Raw genomic sequence first — 16,203 nt, 5'->3', positions numbered from 1 at the left:
ATTTTTGTTTCTTTTATGAAATCAATACTATTAAATGGATATTGGATTCCAGTATTAATAAGTCATTGAAATATTCCCCAATTTAAGGGTAATTTTCTTCTGGCAAATTTTTTCTTTATTAATATTTTATTATTTGACCAGTTTTCACTTACCAAATTTAGGTTATAGAATTTTTTTCAAGATGCATCTCTTTAATCAGTTAAAGTATATATGATAGGCTACATATAGGAATTTATACGATGTGGTATTTATATTTTAGAATATAAATCCATCTTTCATGCTTGACATGAAAGAGGATGACTTTCACCTCTAACCCAAAAGTACAATAAGGAAAGCATCTCTGTTCTACCTTTAAAAGGTTACATTTAGCGTAGTTAACCATAATGATTTTTTTTTTTTTATTCTGTCTTTTGTCTCATAACTATTTTCTGGAAGTACAGCAGTATGGTCCCTTATCTCATGGCATTGCTCTCCGAGTGGAAAGGGGTCAATCTGCAGTTCTTTCTACTTTTCTCTTTGAGGCTAGAGGAGCTAGCTTAGAAAAAAACTCAAAAGTCATACAGATCTTTGCTTGGGAGCAACCTTAATCATTTTAGTTCATTTTACAAGAGGAAAATAACAGCTGCTATTCTGTGAGTACTTGCCACATGCCAGGCTAAGCATTTATGTTTCTCCTCTTCTTGGGAGAAATACTGGAAGAAAGGTATAATTATCTGTATTTTTTCCTTAATACTTACAAGTGGAAATAATCATTCATGGTTCTCACATCAGGAAAGATAACTTGTGTTGGGACAAGGAGAGAGAATGTTCCCTGTTGTTTTTCAAGAAGCATCTCCAAGTCAGCAGGTTTCTTGACCTCAGCTACTGTCGATAGTACCAGATTAGGTCTGAGGGAGCACTCGCCACTACAATTTGAAAGACAGAAGTACTAGGCATTAAGCCTGAGGAGTTTGAAGGGCATGTGAAAATGTACCAACGTTTAAAATGATTATTGCCTTTATTGTTATTTGTCTCCTCTCACCTGGTTACAGCTCTAAAGGAAAGCTGGCATTCAGACAGTACAAAATTGTTTTAATGTCTTTCACACCAAAGGTTGCATTCTTAACTACATGGAATCTAGAATCTTTTTCTCCTTTGCTCCTCAAGTCAATATAAATCAGTCTTTTGCTGACTGTTTCCATCCAGTCCTAAAACTATCTGTAGAATTCCCTACATTCTTCTCTCCCTACTGATGAAGAAAGCTCTGCAATAGGATATACGATTTTGGAGACACACTTTGGAGGAAGAGTGCTTCCTCTATCTAGAAGTCACAGTGCTGATGACTTTGTGAAAACACTGAATAGGGTTCTAAAACTCAAAGCTCTAAAATGGAATGAAGAAAATGGGAATTGATGATGTGTGTAAATTCCCTTGGGGATTACCCAAAGCCACTCTGCCACCTGGCGCCTGAGATACTTGTTATCCAACAAAGCAAAAGAAAGCAAGATAAAGAACAAGACTGGGCTTGTGAGCAAACCTGTCACTCCCAAGAGGCACTTGGAAGACTCCTGAGGCCAAAGTCTCAGCGTCCCTCCCATGTGGAAAGCAGATTTTCCTATGCATCTCAAAGAGCCCAAAGCTGGCTCTTTCCAGAGTGCCCTGGAATATTCAACAGGAGCCAGAAGGCATCCACAGAAATCCGATGCACATGTGCTGAAAGGGACCCTAGAGATTTTTATTTTACAGATGCAGGGTTTGAGGTCCACATAGTTAAAGTGACTCAGTTAATTCAGAGAGAAGCAGAACCCATGTTTCCCTCTGGGGAAATCACACCACAGTGCACCCTTCAGAACTTTACTTGTAGGGCATACAGCTTAGCTTGTATGTTTGTTTAGCATAAAACTCTATGCCTCTGTGCAGGTGCAGAATTAATATTACAGAATAAGTACTGCCAACTGCCGTATTACATATCTGCTGTTCATATAAAGGGGAACAATGGATAAACTGCAAGAAATCACTTACAATCTGTAGAAATAGAATCAATAGAGCTAGCTGAATATAATGAGCTCAGATGCACTGGAAAAAATAGAGTTGGGGGAAATCCAAATGCAATACATTTTTATTTACTTATTCTTTTAATTCTATATTTAGTAATATGCAATGAAGTCTTTTGTTTCCGTTTAACATAGGTTGTAAAATATTTGGCTCATAAAAGCATTAAAGTGAGGAAATGAGAGGGAGTGAAAAAGAAACCCATTGTTTTGTAAAAGAATTCTTATGTTTTTCTCCCTGGTTCTGAACCTGTCCCCTAAACTCACTGCTGTCTCATGTAAAATTTTTTCTATGTTCCCAGATGCCTTACTTGAAACTTCCCTTTGTATTTAAAAACAAATGGGGATGCTGCTTAATTCATTTTGCTTTCCAGGGCGTAAAGGAAATGAAAATTAAAAGTGGCTTCACCACCGTTAAAGGATGTTTCTACGCAGAGATTTTGATGGCAATATTACAAGAAGAATTGTATTTACATGTTTTCTGTTCATCTTTCTAAAACATCTCTCCTCATTTGCTTCAAATCGCAATATTCTAAAAACTGAATTTGTGGTGATCCAGCATTGGTAATGCGTTTAGTAAGATTTTAAAAACAGCTAAAAAGCAGGCCAAAAATAAGTGCAGAATGCAGATTGGAAATATCATAAGTCCCATTAAAGAGGGTCACATTTTTCCTATGACTATAAGCTTTTCAAGGGTTTAAGCCATGTTTATCTTAGTTACCTGCATGGTCTACTGTCTAGTAAAATGCCTGCTATATATTGGGTGCTTATTAAGTAATTGCCCAATTATTTTCAAATTAATTATTGTTTATAACTTTATGTTAACCAGTTACCTCCTGTGGCCGCAGACTCCACCCACAGCTTTTGACCAGGAATTTCAGAAACACACACAGATGAAGAGGGAAGGAATAGAGGTGGGAGGTGTTATGGGAACCAGACTGCCCAGGTTGAATTCTGGGTCATATTTTACCAACAGTGAGTCAATGGGTGACTTAACCTCTATAAGCTACAGTTTATCCTCTGTACAAATAAAGATAGTAATAAGATCTGTCTCATATGATTTTCAAAATTAAATTTTATTATCTCTGTGTAAAGGGCTTAACAGAGGGCCTGATGTCAGAAGTGAGCCCTCATCGCGTGTTAACTCTCACTGATATTGCTCCACTGCATTAGTTTGCTACTGCTGCTACACTACAAACTTAGTGGCTCAAAATAACACAAACTTTTTAAACCTATCTTACCATTCTGAAGGTCAGAAATTCAAAACAAGTCTTAAAGGGATGCATTAATTTATCTGCAAGGCTTCATCCTTCTGGAGGCTCCAGGGAAGAGAATCTATTCCTTAACATTTTGCAGCTTCTTTTGGAGGCTGTTGCATTCCATGGCTTCTACCTGCATCCCTCTAATCTCCACTTCTATTATCATATCACCTCTATCTTCTTGCCAGGCTCTTTTAAGGAACCTTGTGGGGCCCACCCAGATAATAGTGGATAATATCTCTATCTCAAGATCCTTAACTTAATCATGTTTGCAAGTCCCTTGTATCAGATAAGATAACATATTCACAGGTTATAGGAATTCAAATATTGACATCTTTGGGGGCTTTATTCAGTCTACTATATATATTAACATGATGGCAAATCCTTTACATTCAGAGATTTTTAGAAATTCACAAATCCGTGAATTCACTATAGAAGTTGTTCTATTCACAATCACCTAACTAGGGAGGTTTTGCTTGTTTGTCGGTTTTATTTGTTCCTCTATTTGTTTAACTGAAATTGGCCAAATCTTAGGAAATCTGGGGATTTTGGTATGATACATCCGAGATGGGGCACAGGGTGTCCTAGAATTTGCATTTTTTTAACGCCCCATGAGTTATTTTGAATTTAGTCAACTTTCATTCAATAAATATTTACTAATGTTTTAGAAGCTGAAGGGTTCAAATTACCTAATCACATTTTATGTCAGAAAACTAGATAAAAATTTGATAGACATGAAAAAAGAAATATTTCTTTCTTAAATTGCAAAAAACTCCACAAGTAAAATATTAAGGAGACTAACTTAAGCATGAGACAAGGAAACAAAAACGTGAAGACCTGCTACCAATGGAAAGAATATTTGCCACATTTAGTCTTGTTTGTTTTGTTTGTTTATCTTAACCAACTCTGAGTTTGGCACATTTGAAGATGCTTTTTTCCCCTCACCACCTGTGATGGTTAATTGTATGTGTCAACTTGACAAAGTCATTCTCCTCCTATCTCTGTTTCAAATGACAGGCAAACTTGATTCTGCCTAATGAGTCAGTAGAGTTGAAAACATTAATTTATTTGAGCACATTTCTGTCAACATCACTCTAAGGAAAGGTATCAGTGTGCTCTTAAGATGTAAAACATTCTAGGTCATTCTATTCTCACTTTTGTCCCTTAAAGCACTGTTCAAGTGATACATTCAACACACTGATGAGAAGCAGAGTTTACTATTTACATAATGAAGGGCACTAGTGAAATGGGTAAAGCACTGAGCTGGGAACAGAAAGACCCCTGTTCTAATCCCATGTGACCTTCCATAAGCTTTTAGATCCTTGAAAAATACACACGACCTCAAAATGTTTCAATATCTTAAGATGTTAAAGGTATAATATTCCTTAGTTATTATCTGAGATCATTTATATTTGTCAAGTTTATGATTATATCCTGATTTTAAATATAAACCCAGACATCATAACAATAATACCAATTAAGTAAACACATGGTGCTTACAATATTCTAATGCTTGGGGTGTTTCATAATATTAAATCTTTTAACTCTCACAAAATCCTGTGAGATTAGTATTGCTTCCATCCCCATTTTATAGATGAGGAAACAGGGGCACAGAGATCTGTATCTTACCCAAGGTCACAGAGTTTGGATTTGAGCCTTGAAGTCTGACTCCAAAGTCCTTGCCTCTGTTACTATGCCACACTGTAGTATTTATCAAACTTTGATGTAAACACAAATAATAAGTAATGATCAGACAATTTGTTCACAAAAATTGTTAATGTAATGCTAATGTTATTTTATCTTTCCTGCTCTATATAGCCCTATATACTCTTATGTCTTTAGTCTAATTTGATGAGTTTTATTCTTGTGCCTACAAATATCTTTCTTCCCTGTTCTGTTGCCCATTAATTTATCAACAAAATTATTATTTAAGTTTCAATTTCCTTCATGGTAAAATGATTGAAAAATCATCTTAATGACATGAAATAAATATAGACGTTAAACAATTACAGTCAAGGCCAGAAGTCTTGGAACCTACTTGAGCAGTCATTGGGCTTATGCTGTGCATTGACTATCTTTCTTATCATTCACTGGGATAAAATCTTTTTGAGGTCAGAGACAACATTTGAGTACTGAATGAATAAATGAAGCAAAGTGGGCATTACTGTCCTCATATTAAATTTTAAAAAGACAGCTCAGAATGTTTGAATATCTGATCATTGTAACACATGTGATAGGTGGTCGGCCAGAATCTGAACCTTGCACACTTGTTTCTTGGAATAGTGTTATATCCACAATGCCACATCTGTCCAGCCAGCGGAACTTGGAAAAGCTTTGCCCTCAATAAAGAACCAAATTACAAGCAGCCAGGTCCATAGACATGAAAAACAGTAATCTATTCTTTCTGAATGAAAAATACATAGATCATGTGTATTAACTTTATTCACTGTCATTTTCCCAGGCTCATATGGTTACATCATTCCTTTATCTTTGTAAGACCAGTGAATGCATGGATTCTTATTAGTGATGATGTCCTTCTTGAACCGTCTTAAGAAGGGTTGGTAATACCACCAAATTAACTTTGTAAATTCAATTTTTATGCAGTGTTTTTAAGTCAGTTTTTAAAAATATTTTATCTCAGTTTACTTCCTAGCATATTGTTTCCATCTACAATCTGACACTAATATTTTCTCTGCTCTGATCTCTATGTTAAACAGAACATCTCTTTCTAGCCATACTTAAAATAGCATCTTAAGTATCATTGTCTCAAACACAACTGTTCTTACCTCCTTTTACATCATTACTATCTGGAATTTTTTGTTTAAATTATTGGCATCAATTTCTCCCACTAGACTTTCAGCTCCATGGTGATATGTATTGTCTTAGTTTTGCTCATCAACATAGCCCCACTGCCCAGCCTTGAGGGAGGAGAGTATGGTGACACACTGAGCTTTCTTACAGGCTCCCTTGTTTGATTGTTTGTTAGGTGCCTTAGCCTCCCACATTTTTTCTAGCGGTGGGGGGGGGGGGGTCTCTGTCTCACGTACATATTCTCTGCTCCTTCCTGTGGTGCATTTAGACAATCTCTGATTTTTTTGCAAGGCAGCCTATCGTTTTGAGGTAGATAAATTCAATTAACATTGGATAGGATTTTAAAGTGCTACAATGAACAGACAACTGAAGTCTCTCCTCCAATCTTGCTCTTTCAATAATAAACCTGCTATTTTAATATTCACCTGGCAACATATGTGTCTACTTTTCAAATTTGTGTGGAGCACAGGATGAAGGAAAGACCTATTTGTTATTTATTAGGAACCTAAAATTCCAACATACTGGTACACTGGCCAGGAATCTTGAAAGAGCCAGCAATGTGTTGGTGTTATGTAAAATACAATACCACGTGGGTAAATCAATGCTCCCTGTGTGGCTGGGGCCCTTGACCTTCAGGACCTCAGCCCTTGTCACAGCAGCTTATTGCAGCAGATGTCTATGGCATTTAGCAGCTATTTTATAAGTAGCCTAGGGCTTATTGACTCACACTGACTTTTGTAGCTGACCTTGACTGATGCAGATGCAGCTTTGACCCAAGCAGGCATGAATGAGATAGGGATTAGATTATCAAGGGCAGGGGAGTCTTTTAGTTCCAGTTAAGGCTCACCTCATACAGGCTTCTCAGGCACTGAGGGATGAAATGACTTTTGTTCCTTGTAGTGTTTCTCATTGTTAACTGGCTGAGGTGTCAATCTGCAAAAACAGTTAATATCCGTGTGGGCTATAATATGACTGGGTGAGGTTTTAGTCTTTGTATTGTAGGCGTTTGACGTTAATAGAGGCTATTAGTTTGGCTACTTCAAATTCCTTTCTCTTGCCACACTTGAAAGGGCATCCAGTTCCAAAAAGAGTAAAGATGAGACATGCCAAGTAACTAATCTCTTGGACTCTGTGACACATTCACAGTCTCTGAGAGCCACCTCCTACCATATAGTTTCAAATTGACTCTGATTTGGTCACTGAATGTGCTGCAACGAAGGCATAAGACGTCCAAGATTGAGACTGGATTGATCCACAAAAGAATGGTGGATTTTATTAACCAACAGATAATGAAGAACAAGGGAGAGAAGCGTGTTATGTTGGAAATGACTTTTACTTGAACCTAAGTTTAAGGGAGATTGGAGGAGATCATCACAAAGTTAAAACTCAAAATTCAGCAAAGAAATGTTATACCTACATTTATCTTATTGGGTTGGCCAAAAATTTCTTTCGAGTTTTTCCCTAAGATCTTATGGAAAAACCCAAATGAACTTTTTGACCAACCCAATAGAAATAAGGTTTACAGATAATTTGCATAAAAATATAGAGAAATTTATATGTTTTAAATGACAATGGCTCAGGCAATGGTTTTACCTTTGGAAAGAGCAGAAGCCAGATATTCAGGGGATGAAGAAAGAAAGGGACCTAACTAAGAGGTACTTTGAGGTCTTTACCGTCAAATTAGAACTGGATGAAGGAGAAATTAAGCTACATTTACACCAAATGCTCTTCCTCTGAAAATGGCAAAATTTCTCAGCAGTGAGCTTGAGTGACTTCCCTGGAAGGAGTTCATGTCCAAGAAAGCCTTGAGAAGCATCATCTTATAACAGCAGATGGGAAGCCTATAGCAGCAGCAGTTAGGAAACCATTTCATGAAGACTGGGACAGCCATACAAAGCAGTTACAGACTATTTGAACATTTAAGAGGAGACAATTTTATAGATCATAAGATACATTTAGCCTTTTCAGGCCTGCTTCAAGATCACTGTGGTAGTTAAAAATACAGATGTTGCCCCCCCCCCAAAAAAAAGTTGATTCAGTATAATTTTTGAGCATTTACTATTTGCTAGGCAATGCTTTTGCCTCTGGGGATACAAAGGAGGCAGAGACCACAGATTCCTATACCCATGGAGCATAGATCTTACAGGGAGAGATGGAAAATAAAAAAGATAAATAGGGAATACGTAGCATGAGAGTGGCAAGTGAGAAGGAAAACAAAAGAGCAGGGAAGAACTTAATCAAAAATTTGCAACAATCATGGTTATATTATTATGGGCAAAGAAGCAATAATAATGACACTAATAATAAACTTAGCAGGGCCTTCTGGAAAGGAGAAACAGGAGAGGATCAAAGTATCTGAGGACTAGCCCACTATAGCATAAAAAGATGAAAGAGTAAAAAAGATGTGTTTTGCCAGTACAAAAGAGCAAGTTAATTCAATTTTGAAAAATCCAGAAGCAAAGCAGAGGAAAGGCAACTTTTAGGGTGAGCACATATAACAAGGTCTTAGCATTCACTGGGTCTCCTGGGGCAACACCTTCTCAAGTATCAGCAGCAGCTGAGGGCAGAGATCTGCTATTGCTGACTCTGCAGATGAAACAAATGGGGGAGAGAGCATTGCTTGGGGTCCAAGGGGAAATTTAACAGATTTCAAATTAAGGAGGATAGAGAGAAAAGGAACCAGCTGAAGAACCACTGGTGCAAATTTGCAAACCCTTCAAGAAGGCTCAAATGTCTCAAGTATCATTCTGAGAGATGGGAGTCGGTTTGCTTAGGTGGGTCCTCCCCACCCTATCTGATAGCATAGTGCTCTAATTAACACCAGCATGCTGGACAGCAGACTTTAAGCTCACAGGTCTTAGACTGTGAACAACTAGACTAGGCTGATTGAGATTTTGGTAAGGACATCGTTGAGGAGATTTACTCTTCTCTCTGTTTTTGGACTTTAACAGTAATTTGGGTCTGAAATGAACCAAGTACAACTGACCCTGAGCCACACAGGTTTGAACTGTGTGGGTCCACTTACATTAGTTTATTTTCAACAGTAAATACTCTGGTACTGCATGATCCGTAGTTGGTTAAATCAGCCAACTGAGTATATGGGGGACCAATTATAAATTATACTTGGATTTTTGACTGCTTAGAGGGTTGGCACCCCTAACCCCTACATTGTTCAAGGGTACTGGGTTATAAGAATACTATTTACATGTCATAAGTCTTGTATATGCTGGGGTTGCATGTTCTCTAAATGTTGAGGGTTTGGAACCAATGCTGTGAAAATCTTATGTGGCCTATTAATTTTGGAACTTTCAAAAACCAGGGCATGTGAGAAACTTTCAGTAAAAGTATTTGAATCTTAGAGGTCCTGAATGAACCTCAGTCTTTCCAGTAAATGGGCCCAAGCTATAGCCACTAAGGGAGCCTCTATTCCCACAAGCATTTGACCAAGACCTATCTGACTAGATTGAGCAGAGAAAGAGATTGAAGAGAAAAAAAAAAAAAAAAAAGACACATTTGGACTCTAATTTCTTTGGGGTTTAACTTACATCTTTTTATTCAATTTTAACCTAAATGTAAGACCAGACACTATAAAACTCATAGAGGAAAACATAGGAAAAACACCTTTAACATAAACCACAGCGAGACATTTTTTGACCCACCTCCTAGGGTAACGAAAATAAAAACTAAAACAAATGGGACTAATTAAACTTAGAAGCTTTATCACAGGAAACCATAAACAAGATGAAAAGATAACTCTCAGAATGGGAGAAAATATTTGCAAACGAAGCAATGGACAAAGGATTAATCTCCAAGATATACAAACAGCTCATGGAGCTCAATATTAAAAAACAAACAACCCACTTAAAAAATGGGTGGAAGACCTAAATAGACATTTCACCAAAGAAGACATGCAGATGGCCAAGAGGCACATGAAAAGATGCTCAACATCACTAATTATTAGAGAAATGCAAATCAAAACTACAATGAGGTATCACCTCACACTGGTCAGAATGGCCATTATCAAAAAATCTACAAACAATAAATGGTGGAGAGGGTGTGGAGAATAGGGAATCCTTTTGCACCATTGGTGGGAATGTAAATTGATACAGCCACTGTGGAGAACAGTATGGAAGTTCCTTAAAACACTAAAACTAGAACTACCATATGACCCAGCAATCCTGCTACTGAACATATACCTTAAGAAAATCATAATTCAAAAGGGAACATGTACCCCAATGTTCATTGCAGCACTATTTACAATACCCAGGACATGGAAACAATCTTAATGTCCAACAACAGATGAATGGATAAAGAAGGTGTGGTATATATATATATATATATATATATATATATATATACACACACACACAATGGAATATTACTGAGCCATAAAAAGGAATGAAATGGGGTCATTTGTAGAGATGTGGATGGACCTAGAGTTTGTCATACAGAGTGAAGTAAGCCAGAAAGAGAAAAACAAATATCGTATATTAACGCATATATGTGGAATCTAGAAATATGCTACAGATGAACCTATTTTCAGGGCAGGAATAGAGACTAGACGTAGAGAACAGACAAGTGGACACAGGGGGAAGAAGAGGAGGGTGGGATGAATTGAGAGATTAGGATGGACATATATACACTACCATGTATAAAATAGATAGCTAGTGGGAACAAGCTATAAAGCACAGGAAGCTCAGCTCAGTGCTCTGTGATGACCTAGATGGGTGGGATGGGGGGTGGGGTGGGAGGGCGGTCCAAAAGGAAGGGAATATAGGTATACATAGAGCTGATTCACTTCAGTATACAGCAGAAACTAACACAACATTGCAAAGCAATTATACTCCAATTTAAAGAAAAACAGAATGAGGGTTCCAATTTGGGGCTTTGATTTTTTCTTATGAATTTGACAATGGCAGATAGTATTCAAATTTTTAATTGGTAACATTTAAAACAATTATATTCCTTGGAATAATCATGTGCTAGCATTCACACACTTTGCTATGTTTCCTGCACAGTATATTGGATAACCTGACTGTTCATATTCGAGATATAAAGTAGAATAGGAACTAAACTTAGAAGCCTGTATTTTGGGTCAGAAGTTATTTTAATTTGCAAACTCTTCATTTCTTAGCTTTCTGGGGCTGGAGCTAACTGTATGCCGGAGGTCCAAGAAGATGAATAGAGTTGTGGCTGTGGGAATGTTCTCATGAAATAGGAGCAGAGATGTTTTCATAGACTGTTGGTATTTCTAGAGAGGACAGCCACAGCTTTAGGGGACCAGAACCTTTATTTTGAAACTACAGAGCTAAGCGGACACAACCTGGGAAACTTAGGAGGGATCTCCTCTGTCATCATGTTCCTTAGGCATGTTTCCTCGAAAGTCACAAATCTAGTGATGCTATCAACCTCATTTACTCATTCAAAGGATGGTGAGAGCGCAGGCAACTAAGTCCATAGCCATGAGGATTGCTAACAGAGATCCAATACTGTCTCCCCAAGCTCATGATCCTGCCTGAAAGCTGGGATGTTGATCTCCATTAGACAGATAACTGGCAGAGACCCAGTTCAAAACTGTCCTGTGAGCCTCTGAGGTTGACATCACTACCCTCACGTTAAAGACTGGGAAACTGTGACTCAGAATTAAGCAGTTTTCCCAGAGGCTCACAGTAAATGACAAGAAAGAATTCAAAACTGGATCTGTCTCACTGAAAAGCATCTGCAGCTCCCACGTATATCATCCCTCAAGAACTGGCCCTTGTCTCCTCCCTGACCACATCTCCCACAACTTAACCTCATGAATTTTTTTCCCTCTGTCATACCATGCTAATTAATATTCAATAAATACCATATGTTCTCTTAGTTCCCCGTGCCTTCCCACACCCTCTTTCTCGCCTTCTAACTTGCACTACTCCTACCCATCCTTCAGCTAGTCACCAACTCTGGGCTTGTTTTATTCTAGATGTCCTCCTCAATACCTCCAGATGACCTCCCTCCCTCATTACTTCCAAGATCTCTTAGGATATCACTTATCGCGGTGGCACGTGGTAAGTTTCTGATTATATGTGTACCTTCTCTCTTAACTGTATCTGAACATTTCCGTACTTCCTGAATTAACAGAGTTCTGAGCATGAAGTGATCACTGAGTGTTTGTAAAATGAAGTGCCTTCTCATTTTTTCAGCTCTTTTAATCTAATGAAATACTCATGCAACTTATTGCTATTGATCCAGCATTTAATAGCACTGAAGAGTTTAGAATCACCTGCAGACATGAGGGAACACTGGGACTCCCTCTACCTGATCTTGGATAATCAGACTAAACAATAAGTCTCAACTTTGATGCCTGAGGGATTGCTCTTTTCATGCTTCACTCACCCATTCATTACCAAAGAGATGGAAGTGTGAGATCTGTGACAAAACATCTTTCCCTTTCTGACAGTTGCTCTTACAGGAAATACTCTCCTTGGAAGCCCTGTCCAAGGTTTTGAAATTATAAATATGTGCACTTACCATGCTCATTGGCCATCTCTTGAAAAATAGGTTAGTCAAACACGGTTTTCCCCTAACAAACCTGCTTATCTTTACCTACTAGATCTGTTTAACCACTCAATGTCAGTGCGCTTTATCTGGGAATTCACCAATTGACCCACTATTTCCTGTGTTAATCAGAGAGCATATGAGAATGTATAAACCCTAGCAGAGAACTCAGTTTCCATGTTACAGTGGAGATAAGTGCCTGCTGTCCTCAAAGAGTTAATCAGCTACTCTGAGCATCGGCTTCATTTCTAGAGTGACTTAAGCACTGAGAAAAATCTGGTTTCGAGTTTGGAGATGTTTCAAGGTAAATCATCTCTTTGCACATTTGGGAAGTGTATGCCATGTGATGCTGTACAATTTGTCAAATTGTGTTCATCTGTAAGAAAGCAGTTCTGAAGTTAGACCCTCATATACGAAGTTTTTCTTCTGTCATTTCTAAGATTTAAGAAAGGTTTCAAGACCAAGTACTGTCACTTCTATGTGATACAGACCCAGGCCCTGGAGATAAATCACACTTGTAACAGCTTGAGGTGCATATACTCACAGATGATATACATTTTACCATCCACGGCTAGCTTTACAACTCATGTGAGTGAAGTAGGTCACAAAGAAGTGTTAGAGTTTCAAAACTCCATCTGGTATGTGCTTTTTTTTTCCATCAGGAAATTTTGCTATTTTTAGCATGGGAGGCGACTTTTGGGATGATCTCAATCAATCCCTTAATTTTATAGATTAAGAACCAAGACCTGGGAAGGTTAATTGATTTTCCCAAAGTCCCAGAGCTAGTTAGTGGCAAGCCAACACCAGAGCCCATCTTTTTTTCTGTCTCAAAAGCTCTCTTTCCACTATGCCAGGCTGTCTCCAGTTTCCGGCTATGCAAACCAATCTTCTGAAGTGCATTATTAAAGGATTATCTGTTCTACCCTTAGTGGCTGGGTCAGCAATAAGATTATTACATTTTTATCTCATTCAGAGCGCTCCAACCTGGGAGATTCTCATCTGCCATACTTAATCTGCCAAAAATATGCAGAGGGAAGTAATGACACACAGTAGTCACAGAATTAGATACTGAAAGTCATTAGCTGGGCAATCCCTGGTACAGTCTACAGCTAAATTATGTCGCGGTTTTAAAAAAACATTTCTTCTCCCCACTTATGCATCCATGAAAACCTGTGCACAGCCAGCCTGGTCCGAACCTGCCCAGACAGATAGCTCCCGGAAGTGCCTACACTCTGACATCTGCCTAAATGTCAAACGAAGCTGCTGTACGATAATGAATACAAAATGAATTAATAATGATATATGAATCATGAATACAATTTACAGTTCCTCAGACAAAATACTGTCTTTTTTAGCCTGCACCTGCGTAAACTACCTCACGCAAGCCTCAGTCGCAGCCTGCCAGGCTCTCTTCTGGCACACCACCGCCATCTACTGTCATTGGGAAGAATGGCAGCCTCCCTCAAAGCTTGTATCCCAAGCTTGTCTGTTCTTTCTCATTACCAAACAAGTATTTGTTTTAAAAAGTCTTTGGCTTTTCAAAGGTGAGCGCTCATCCTTCTTTCAGTTACTTTCGTTGCAAATAACTTAGAACTACTCTGGGTCAAAATATTGATAGTTGACAGCTTGTTTATCACACCACAGAATCTAAACACTGGGTATAATCCCATCCTGAACTCAAAGCAGTTCTTTGTTTTCAAAAATAATTAAATAACAATGTATTTATTTCTCTTTCGCTGCCTTTGCACATAACTTTCTTTATGAAAGTCCACCAGCTCATCAAACATTCTGAGGCTTTTAATATTTTCCCTACAAATGAATTCAGCATTTCTAGACTCCATAGTGAGACATTATTAAAATTATAAGTGATATTGGCTTTGTTCCCTCCACCCTGTAGTGGACATTTGCTTTTTTCTCTCCCACTTCCTCCCCGCTGTCCCCAGCATCCATCATTTAACTGTGTCTGAATTTCTTGCCTTTAACCGAGAGGATGCTAAGAAATGATATATTTCTAGAAAAGATCCCTTTGGCCTCTCAGTAGAGAAAAGAGCATAGGGGAAGTGTGTAAGGAGGGAGGGAAGTTAGGAGGCTGTTACGGGAATTCGGATGACTGATAACTGTGACTTCGACTAGTGCAGTGGTGATAGAGGTGGTGAGAAGTGACAGGATCTGGGATATATTTTGAAGGTAGGGGTAATAAACATTGCTGATAAATCGGATTTGACATAAGAGAGAAAGAGAAGACTCAAAGATGACATCTTGATTTGTGTCCTGAGCAACCAATTTAGAGAGGAAACCAGGAGTTCTGTTTTAAACACTTTAAAAGAATTTGAGATTCCCACTTGACACTGATATAGAGCTGACCCATGACAGTGCCTATCCATCATGCTGATTTCCTTTTGGGAAATTACCCTTTCTTACCACGTGCAGTTCAGGTAGGACTATGAATTAAGTTTTTCTACCTTTATCTTATATATGATTTGAGCTGTAGACAAATATGCTATGTCTGAAACATAAAACTAAATTTAAAAAGTGAAACCATCAGTTTCTTTTATGGCAAGTTCAGGAAAACTATGTAAACTCTTCCCCCAGTGCTAGAATTCATATGAAAGCAATGATGTTAGAAACAAACCCCTCTGCCATCTCTGGATTCTTCCTATGCTTTGCATGCTCTGATTCTGATATGAAAAATTGAAATGGAAATGAAAACTAACATGATTAACTCTCTCCTCATCTGTGCAATGAGGGAACTTGACCCCAAATCTCTAAGGCCCCCTGCTTCGACCTTCTGATTCTGTGACAGTGCATAACTAAAATAGACCATGTGTTTCTTTGTAACTAGGCCAACTTATTAAAACTTAGTATATTTATTTTCCAGATTACAGTGTTCTCAATCACGTTATTTTAAAAAGTATTTGCTAAGATTTAGGGAAAAGAATGTTGTTGCCAAGTAACCAGACTTATAGGAAAAAGAGTTAGGCAGCAGAAATGAAAATAAAAATTCCAAAATAAATTCTTTAAAAACACCATTAAGAATATGATTGAAGTTTCCAAGTTTGATTATTCTTGGTAAAATACATTTATATTTGAACTTTCAAATCAAATGTTGAGATAAAAAAATGAATGGGAGTGGAGGAGTAATATTATCTCACTTCTATAATCATACATTAACTGAATATTTCCACAGTAGTGTACTGAACAAGCCTGATGATGATCTTTCATTAATTCATTTACCAAATATATATAGATGGAATGACTCACAAGAGGTGCACTGATTGAATAAAATCATTTAGAAATAGGAAAGTTGGCATGTGCAGAAATAAACTTTCATAACAAACAGGTATGAGGCAATTCATTATGAGTAGATAGTTCTAATTTCATCAAATTATCCACTTACTTTTGGTAAAGTCACATACAATTCTAGAAATATCACTTTGCCCTTCACAATCTTTTTTACTATCCCTAGATAATACATCCACTTTTCCTTCTTATTTCTGAACTCTCTTCTATGTGTCCATCAAAACTTGATTCCACAGATCACAGCACAAATTTCATTTTTTTTTCTT

This window comes from Globicephala melas, chromosome 5 (genome assembly GCF_963455315.2).
Source record: "Globicephala melas chromosome 5, mGloMel1.2, whole genome shotgun sequence".
Classification (NCBI taxonomy): domain Eukaryota; kingdom Metazoa; phylum Chordata; class Mammalia; order Artiodactyla; family Delphinidae; genus Globicephala; species Globicephala melas.
Note: the sequence above shows the minus strand (reverse complement) of the source record.